The 9,208-nt window shown below is 44.4% G+C and overlaps 1 protein-coding gene across 4 annotated transcripts in view; it reads left to right on the top strand.

Moving 5' to 3' along the window:
- The first annotated feature begins 405 nt into the window (after positions 1-405).
- Positions 406-9,208, top strand: part of PAM (peptidylglycine alpha-amidating monooxygenase) — a 265,501-nt gene continuing 256,698 nt past the window's right edge. For 2 of the 4 annotated variants that reach the window (XM_014466504.2, XM_023749628.1), the window contains exon 1: positions 406-484. The gene's annotated coding sequence lies outside the window, so the exon portion shown is untranslated. Of the gene's footprint in view, positions 485-2,289; positions 2,293-9,208 lie in introns of all 4 variants that reach the window. The other 2 variants (XM_023749622.1, XM_014466930.2) reach the window with 2 other exon arrangements.

Here is a 9,208-nt window from a genome sequence, read left to right as displayed (position 1 = left end):
AGGGCTACAAGTCGGGACGTGGGACCGGGCGGAGCAAAGGGAGACAGACTTTCAGGCCCGGCCTCCGCCCGCTTCCCTGGGCTCCCGGGCGGGAGTTGCAGCTCCGGGGCACCTCCTGCGCGCACGTGAGTCCAAACCTCGGGAAGCGGCTAGGAGGGGGCTCTGCGGGGACTCCGTTCTCAGCTCCGCGGCCACGGTGCTCGGGTGGCAGGGGCGGGGCGGTGGCGCCGAGCGCGGGGCGGGCTGGGCGGCGCGGCGCCTCCTCGGGGGAGGGCTGGGGAGCTGTCCTCGGGGAGTCCGGGGTCTAGCGCCGGGCGGGGTGGGGCGCGCGTCGTCGGGGGGAGGGAGCGCCGCGCGCTCAGTCTTGTTCTCGCCTCGGAGCCCGAGCCGCCAACTAACTCCGCACGCCGCGCCCCGCTCCCCCGCCCGCCGCCCGCAGGCTCGGGCTTCCGTCCCGGCGGTGCCAGTGCCCGCGGCCGCGCAGGTGGGTGTCGCCGCCGCGGGGCGGGCAGGGCGAGGGCGAGGGTGGGAAGGCGGAAGGGGGGTCAGCAAGTTGGGCAGATGCGGGGCCGGGACGGGGATCCTGCTGCCGCCTCCGCTCCCGCGGTGCCCGGCGCCAGAGGCGGTTGTGGTTTCCTCCCGGGCTGCTCGGGTCGCGGGGATCCAGCGCCGGGGCCAGGGAGGGTGGCGGGGACCGAGCCTTCCTCGCGCTCCCCGAACCTCTCTCTGACCCCTCGCACCGCCAGCTCGGCCTGGACCAGCTCGCGAGGGGTGACTCTCCCGTCCTGTCCTCCTCGCCTCCGGTCCTTGCCGGCTCTGCTCTCCTTCCTGCCCTTTTGCCAGCCTGGGAGTGTAATGCGCCGGCCCAGGGTGATCGCAGAGGCAGGATGGAAAGTATCCACCACTTGGAGTTAAACTGGGATTTCTGTCCTGCTTCAGTCTCCTTCCCATTAATATGGCCTTTTGGCCCCTCTGTGTTCCTGGCTGTAAAATGCGCGCCTGCTCTGCCCATGCTGAGGGTTGTTGTAACCAACCGTCCAGTGGAATGACTTAAGTATCTGGTTTCTAAAGTTGGTTTGACCATGGTCTCTGGTCTTCTAAAGTTGCCCGATGGCGGGTCCTGTGTTCTAATCCTCTGAGGTCAGATCTTTCTGCTGAGATGTCTCTTCCCGATTTGGTCAGTAGCTTTGTTGGGATAAAAGACTCCCGTTTCTGGACCTGGTCATTAGTATTGAAATCATCTACCAGTATTCCCCACCTAATTCTGTGTTCAAAGCTGGACCTTGCATCTTTCTATGGTTACGGGAATTCAAATAGCAGAAGGTCAATATTGGCCCCAGTCTTTGGAAATAATCAAACTTATTAGGTGTTTGCTCTAGGTGTTTACCAATCTTTACTATCTCTTTTCCATCTTCAGTGCAAATTTGAATTTGCTTTTAATTTTAAACAACTCAGGAAGTAGACCTTCATTTTTGTAAACCTCGGCTATTTAGCTCAAACAACCAACACGTGCCCTGTCATTTGTAAACTTTCCAATTTAAAATCACAGGCACAGGCGTTCTTAGCACTATCCTAATTATTCTATGAAGAAAGTGGACTAATAAAGTCAGCTTTAGTAAGTGGACTAATGAAGTCAGCTTTAAACTTGATATTAAATAGGCAAGTCCTTTCATGAACTCCTGATTTAGTAGACAGTTCATGAGTTCCTGTATTGTGCAGTGTTGCACTTTAAAGGTAAATCTAGAATATCTTCCTTACTCAAAGTCTAAAGGGACTTCCAATCTAACTTAGAGACTATATTTTTATTTCATGTTTTTATGAACATTAATTCTAATGACTACATGTGGCAAGTAGAATGATGGGAAGAATATATTACTGAAGGCCCTGTCAGATCATTATGTAGTGAATCTACTTGATAGAGTGAACAAATACTAAGTTTAGCTAAGCTCGTGTTTTCTGAAATAAAATTTCAGATGCTTCTACTTAAAACAGGAGGCATACTTGGAAATAAAATCTTTATTTTTAGAACGAAAGCTCAGAAGAACATTCATACATGTATGATTTGGTAACAAATGTTGAAAGCTGTAGAAATTGCAGTTCTAACTTTAGTTAATAAGTCAATTTATGGGTGCAATTTCTTCTCCACTCCTTGAAAAATGAAATTATGTTATAATGCATAGAAAAAATAAAGATTGAATGTATTATTTTCAGTATGTTGAAACTTGAACCCTTAATGGGCTGACAGACCCTGGATTGACTCTGGAAATTTGACTTAAAAGATTCTTAGAGAGAGTTTTTTGTTTTGTTTTGTTCTTAGCGATTAAAAATAAAATCTGGCTTGGCGCAAGGGATGGGCAAGAATTCCACCTGGAAAAGGTTAACCGGATTAGGTTGTATGTGTTGTAACTTAGTGACATCTCTGATTCTTTTCCTGCTCATTTGAAGAATCCATCCATCTGTTGGATATGTGTAGAATTTCTTGGTCTTTATTATATACACTACTGGGCTTTGAGAACTTTGATTCAGCTCACATGGTGAAACAAGGCATTTTGAGGGGCACCATGAGGAATGTGAAGTTAACATCACACTTGGCCTATTGCTCTGAATCTTTGTTTTCCTCTTTGTGAAATGAGATTAAAGATCCCGTCACTGCCCTGGAAACCCTGTGGTTTGGTATAATAAGAATATTAAGCCAGAAAGCTTCTTTCATGTATAAGAACTTTCTTCACCCCTTTAACTCTTTTAGCCAGTAGAAGTTAATTGTTAAAAGCACATACAAATAGCTTTAAAAAGGGCTCTGAATAAAGTAGGTGTTGGTGTCATGTACTCTGAAGTCTCTTGAGAGAAGTTTCGGTCATCTTTATCTTCTACAAGTTACTGTACTGATTTGGGAATAAGACCTTCTTATCTAAGGTTGAACAACTAGCTAGTTAGTGGCAGGAGTGGAACTATAATTTCGATTGCCTAGTAAATAGTTCTATAGCTTCTCCTTTTATATGTGGTCTTTTATCCAGGCCACATTTAAAATCTCACATTTATAAATGTATATAGCTAAAAATTTTGGCTTCAGGTTCTAATGGGCTAGGTTGGAGTTCTGCCCAGGCATTTACTAGTCATATAACCCTGTGTAGTTACTTAACCTCCCACGTCCTCAGTTTCCTCGTATCCAAAATGGAAATAATAGGCATACTTAGCTCAAAGGACTGTTGTGATGATTAAATGAACTAATTGATATGAAGTGCTTACATATTGCCTTTTGTTTATTATGTGTTTACTACTCAAGTAGTTATTTCTGTTTCTTGAGGGTGGGGGGATGACATTTTAAATGTCCAAATTAAAAAAAAATACATGAAAACATAAACACACACTCACATCCGAAATATTTTGAATTGTCAATTCCTCAGCTAACTTTTGTTTAATTTATTTATTCAACAAGTGTTTATTGAGCTCCTCTTATGTGTTGTTGAGCCTCTTTCTATGCACTGGTATAAATGGTGTACAAGACAGAGTCCCTCTCTTATGATCTCGAAGTCTGGGGAGAGAACAGAAAATTGCAATCTTATGTGCTTTGTGCCATGAGGGGGTAAAGCAGAGAACCACAGAAGACAGGTGAGATGGATGATAGGCCCCTGGATGGATGGCTGTCATGTGGTGCACCATGTCATCCTAATTAGGGTTGGTGGTAGTCAGAGAAAACTTCCCATGAATACACTCAGACTTGAAGAATAAGTGACAGCAGGTGAAGAGGTTGGAGAATGAAGAGTGTTCCAGACTAAGGGGAACAGAGCGTGATACATTAGGATGGGAGTCAGGTAAATAACGTAAAAAGAATAAATAAATGGTTGTAGGAGAGAGCAGCGTGGCAACCTGGAGAACCCAGGCTTTGTCTAAAGCAGTGGTTCTCAACCTTCCTAATGCCGCGACCCTTTAATACAGTTCCTCATGTTTTGGTGACCCCAATTTCATTGTTACAGATTGAACATAATTAAAGCATAGTGATTAATCACAAAAACAATATGTAATTATATATGTGTTTTCCGATGGTCTTAGGCGACCCCTGTGAAAGGGTCGTTCAACCCCCAAAGGGGTCGCGACCCACAGGTTGGGAACCGCTGGTCTAAGGGAACAGTAGATACTCAGTTCCAGCCAAGTATTGTCAGGTTCGGTTGCAGGCCAGGTATCGCCAGATGCCATGATTTTTAAAGAAGAGCTTAAAATTCATTTTTTACAAAAGTGAAATCTCCTTAAGCGTGAAATGGCCCAAATGCTTTTTAAATGATTGTCTGAGCCAATTTGTAGTTGGAATTCAACCCAGCGCCACCATTTTATGACCTCTGCATTTAAGGAAATGAAAAAGGTTTAATGTGCCTAAAAGAATGCATCTTAGAAGAGGAGGCAAAGGAAGTGCCCACAGGTATGGGCAGAGCTATATCATTCAGGGCCTTTGGAGCTGGCTGAGGAGGGTTGGGTTAATTCTGAAAGCAGCGGGTGACATGAAAAACTGAAACAAGAGTAACATGATGAGATTTGTGTTTACAAGGTACATTCTGGCTACTGTATGGAGAATTAGAGTGCCTGGGAACAGACTGTGGTGATAACCATTTAGGAAACTATTGTAATTGTCTGAACAAGAAATAAATATGGCTAAAAGCCAGGTATTTGAGCAGGATAGAGAGAGATGGGTGGGTTTCGGAGATATGTATGATGCATCCACTGTTGAAGATAATTCTCCACTAATCACTCAGGTTTCTGTGAGCAGAGGCATTGCAGAGGCACTGCTTTCATTCTAAACTGTCTGTTCAAGGACACTTACATAGCAGACAACCTTGGAAAATAGAGGTCGTTTTTCCTCTGGAGCAAAGGGCAAGTAGGCTTCCTGTCTAGTGTAAAAGATTTGGGTACTCTAAGCTAGGTTCCCCTTCTGTAATGCAAATCATTTAGTGTGTAGGTGTCACCTACCCTTCTTCACATCATACTATGGGAATTAGGCTTCAGAGAATTGGTACAACTATGCTAGTACTCCTGCTACTATTTCTGTGAGTAATGTAGTTCTTTGTCTCCGTCCCAGGAATTCCATGTCTTCTCCCAGCATCCATGAAGCTGTGGCATTCTTATTTGTTCACTTGCAAGTAGGGTAAACTCTAATATCCTTTACAGCCACTAGCTACAATGTCTAAGTGTAAATTAATTAAAATAGAAAATGTTCATTCCCCAGTCACCTTAGCCGCATTGTGTGTACTTAACCGTTTGAGTCCCAAGCAGCGTGATCGCGCTGCTTGGTATTTCATGACATAAAATAAAACAAGCGCTATCACGCTGTTTGGGTCTTTTTGTACTCATTAAGAAAAAGCGGGTTCTCGCATCTTTGGGATTCTTCGACAGTGTTTTTTTTAATCCCCCTGGGTGTCCAAAACGAATGTATTGTTTTTTATAAAATTATTCAAAAGGGGCAATCGCGCTGTTTGGGACTTAAAAAGGGTAAAAAGCCAATTAGTTGGTTGTGGCTTCTGTATGGGGCAAAAGCAAGTAATAGAACTTTTTTCCTTCTTTTGAGAAAATTTTTTTTCAGTTGTTGCTGGAAAAAAGGGTTTAAGATTTTCTCCCTGTTTTCTTGGGGGGAGTAAGAGCTGGGTTGATTTGGCCCCCATAAAAATGATCCCCGTTTTTGGGTTCAGTTCACAGGATTTCCTTTTTGTAAAGGGAATTTTTCAGTTTGGATACCCAGTCCAGTTTTTATTTCAGGCCTGTTCCCGGGGGGGGGGGGGGGGGGGAGTAGAAAAGCATCTACAGTGTCAATTTGGAGACTAAGCAGACTGGGGCCATGTGGCAACAGAAGTTCTACATCTAGGTGGCTTTCCTCAAAATCATGTGTGACTGAGATTAGGATCTGTGCCCAAAGGAGCTTGAACTTCCGAACACTGTCTTCACCTCGTCTACCAGCCATGCTTAACATAAAAGGACAAGAGCGACACATTCACAGCGCGATCCTGGAGCAGGACCAGTCCAGCAGCACCCACGCAGGGCCTGCTGCAGCCCAGCTGTGCCGCCTGAACTCACAGAAAGGAGGGAGGGCAGCAACATGATTTCCAAATGGCTCCTGTTCAGGGAGTCTAAGAGGTCAGCCTTGAGACAAGAGGGAACTGGGCTCAAAAAGAAAAAAAAAAGTCGTACTGGAAAGCACAATTTTAAATGACACAGTAGAGGTGCAGGACAGTGCCAAGAAACAATAAAAGCAGCAGGTCCGTTTCCCTGTCACAAGGGGGAAGCTCATTTTGGGGAGGGCATAGACCACAAGTACTAGGAAGCGAAAGCACAACATAGTTTCTATCATTTCTGTCATTTTATAGGCCCAGCCAAAAGCAGCTGCAGCCACAGAGGGCATTTTGTTTATTTTTTATTTTTTACCTGCATTGAATGTGAGGTTGACTGCTTAGTCAGTAGTTATAACATCCTATATAATAAATAGGTAATATGCAAATTGACTGTCACACCCTCGCACAAGATGGCCAGCCAGGGAAGGCAGTTGTGGGCGAGGCCAGCAGGGGAGGGCAGTTGGGGGCGACCAGGCCTGCAGGGGAGGGCAGTTAGGGGGGACCAGGCCTGCAGGGGAGGGCAGTTAGGGGCGACCAGGCCTGCAGGGGAGGGCAGTTAGGGGCAATCAGGCCGGCAGGGGAGCAGTTAGGTGTCAATTAGGCTGGCAGGGGAGTGGTTAGGGGGTGATCAGGCAGGCAGGCAGGCGAGCGGTTGGGAGCCAGCAGTCCCGGATTGTGAGAGGGATGTCCGACTGCTGGTTTAAACCGGCAGTCGGACATCCCCCAAGGGGTACCAGATTGGAGAGGGTGCAGGCCTGGCTGAGGGACACCGCCCCCCCCCCCCTTGCACGAATTTCATGCACCTGACCTCTAGTAAGTAAAATAAAGGAGGGTGGTAGAGATTTTTTAAAATGAAGGCAGAGGCCCTTATTGAAGAAGTGTACTACAGCCATCTATTTCCATGGCTGAAAGAGCTTTAATGAAAATTTCAGATATTAAGAATTGTATTTACCTGTGCCAAAGAAATTTGCTTTAAAATAGTACTTACTAGTATTTCTAGTGCAGTAAAAGTTTATTTACATGAAGACTAATTAGAGGTTTTTAAAAATCTGAATTTTAGAATAGTTTGAAAGTTGAAGTTATTATTTTTAAGTGCTAACATACATAACTCAGACCCTGCTAAGGATGCTGTCTTTTAGAAGTCTTTGAGGGGAACTTTCGTGAAGAAATATGTTAATTTCCAAGTAGTAGGATGATTTTTTGCATGTAACTGGAGGATTCTATGGTGTTTAAAGAAAACTTGTGTGGGTTAAACATATACTTCTTGTTTGCACTACCAATTGCATCAAGAAACCTATTTACACAGATACTTCTTCAATTTCAGCAAATTCTGAGAGAGCCAGACAGACTCTTGTGCTGTTAGTGTTTGGACCAATGTAGAGTCCCTTGTATACATTTCTCATTAGTGAGGTTTCACTCCATTGAGTGCTTCAGTGCTACTTTGCTAAATGTCTTTTTTTTTTAAAATTGTGAATTTTAATATCTTATTTCTGTAGGGGTGAAAAACCTTGGTTATCCCCCCTACAGTCTCCCCTCTCCTGTTCCCTGACCAAATCTGGTAACTTCAATTGTTCAGCCTGCTTTCAGTTTTTTCTTTCAATTGTGTTTGGCACAGTTCTTTCCTTGTGCCTCCATTCTCTTCATACAAACAGCATGAAATTGGAAATAACCATTGTCTGTTGTATTTCTGAAGATCAGAGTTTTCACCAGTTTCATGCAGTCCTTTCTCAGGCAGGGTGTAGTAAATCAGCTTTGGAAAACTGGCTCCAGTAAAACTGGAGTATGCAGTAGAAATTGTTGGTGTGACCTCAGAAACAAACGCAGGAGCCTTGCTGTTTATTGCATGAGTCACTGATGGGTTCAAGTGAAAGCAAATGATACTCGATTGCTTTTCATGCATGTCAGTGTTACATCTTATTTTAAAAGAAGCCTGAGAGAAACACACAAACAAACAAAAAAACTAATAAGCTCTTTCCCTCGGAGAACTTAGAATTAGCCCCCACTAGGACATAGATTCCAGTGTTAGGTGATTAAAACAGTAACAATGAAGGTTACAGATTCGGCCTCGCCTTTAACCTGTGATTTCCTGTGGTGCTCAGAATTTTTCAGTGTGTAGGTTTCCTCAAGTTGCACATGAGTGACTTTAATCAGGAGCAAAGTGAGTTCTTCCGATAATATGCCCTTTCCTCCATGGCCCTTGCCTCACTCAGCTATTACTGTATGCCTAATCGACCACAGTGAAATGTCTTTAAAACATTTTCCAGGGGACGAAAGACTTTTTGGAGAATTTTTATAAAGTGAAGTGCCTAGTAGGAAAGTTTGAATGGTTTCCTTTCGTAGATAAATGTTCCCAGGGAGACTGATGAGTCAAGGAGTTGTTAATAGGATATGTAAATGTGACCTTTCACCTAGTTGCTGTCATTACCTTACTCATAACTATATAGTTTTACCAAATGGTTTAAACTGGTGCTTGTCTATTTCTTTAATGAAACAGACTGTCTTGGCCCCATTCTTTTCCCGTTTAGATAAAAATAAGTCCCATAAAGAAAGCGAAGCCATAGGAGGGGATGGAGAATGACAGAGGAGTGTCCTCTTCTTCAGGGTAGTTAAGAAGGACCTTTCTGAAGAAGTAGTATTTCAGCAAAGACCCAAATGAAGAAGGGGGAGAGGGAACAAGTGCAAGGTCTTGAGGCTGGAAAAGGACACCTCACCCTCAAAGAATACCAAGAAGGCCACTATACCTGCAAATACGGAAAGGAGGGAAGAAGACAGGTGTCAAGGATGCCTTCCAGTAGTTGAAGCTTAAAGCATCTAAAGAGATTCATTATATTCTCTTTAGTCCTAACCACATATTGCACCAACCACAATCCCAGGTGGCTCTGCCACTGCACTACTTTTAACACTGCAGCTGGAACAGCTTCTTCCATCACTTTGCACCCTGCTAAAGAACTGACAGTGATAGCTCCGAGTCCAGCAGGTCTGTGATGACCTTTTGATCAGCTCAGTGGAAGGGCCCTTTCCTTATATTAATTGCATTTCCCAAAACAAACCTCACTGAACTTCTCCAATCAGTCAGTCTAAGCCTTAGGAAGGAACGCAGGCCTTCCTCCAATTCT

Source organism: Myotis lucifugus, unplaced genomic scaffold, assembly GCF_000147115.1.
Source record: "Myotis lucifugus unplaced genomic scaffold, Myoluc2.0 scaffold_0, whole genome shotgun sequence".
NCBI lineage: Eukaryota > Metazoa > Chordata > Mammalia > Chiroptera > Vespertilionidae > Myotis > Myotis lucifugus.
The sequence above is the reverse complement of the archived record's forward strand: the minus strand, read 5'-3'. Positions and strand labels throughout refer to the sequence as shown.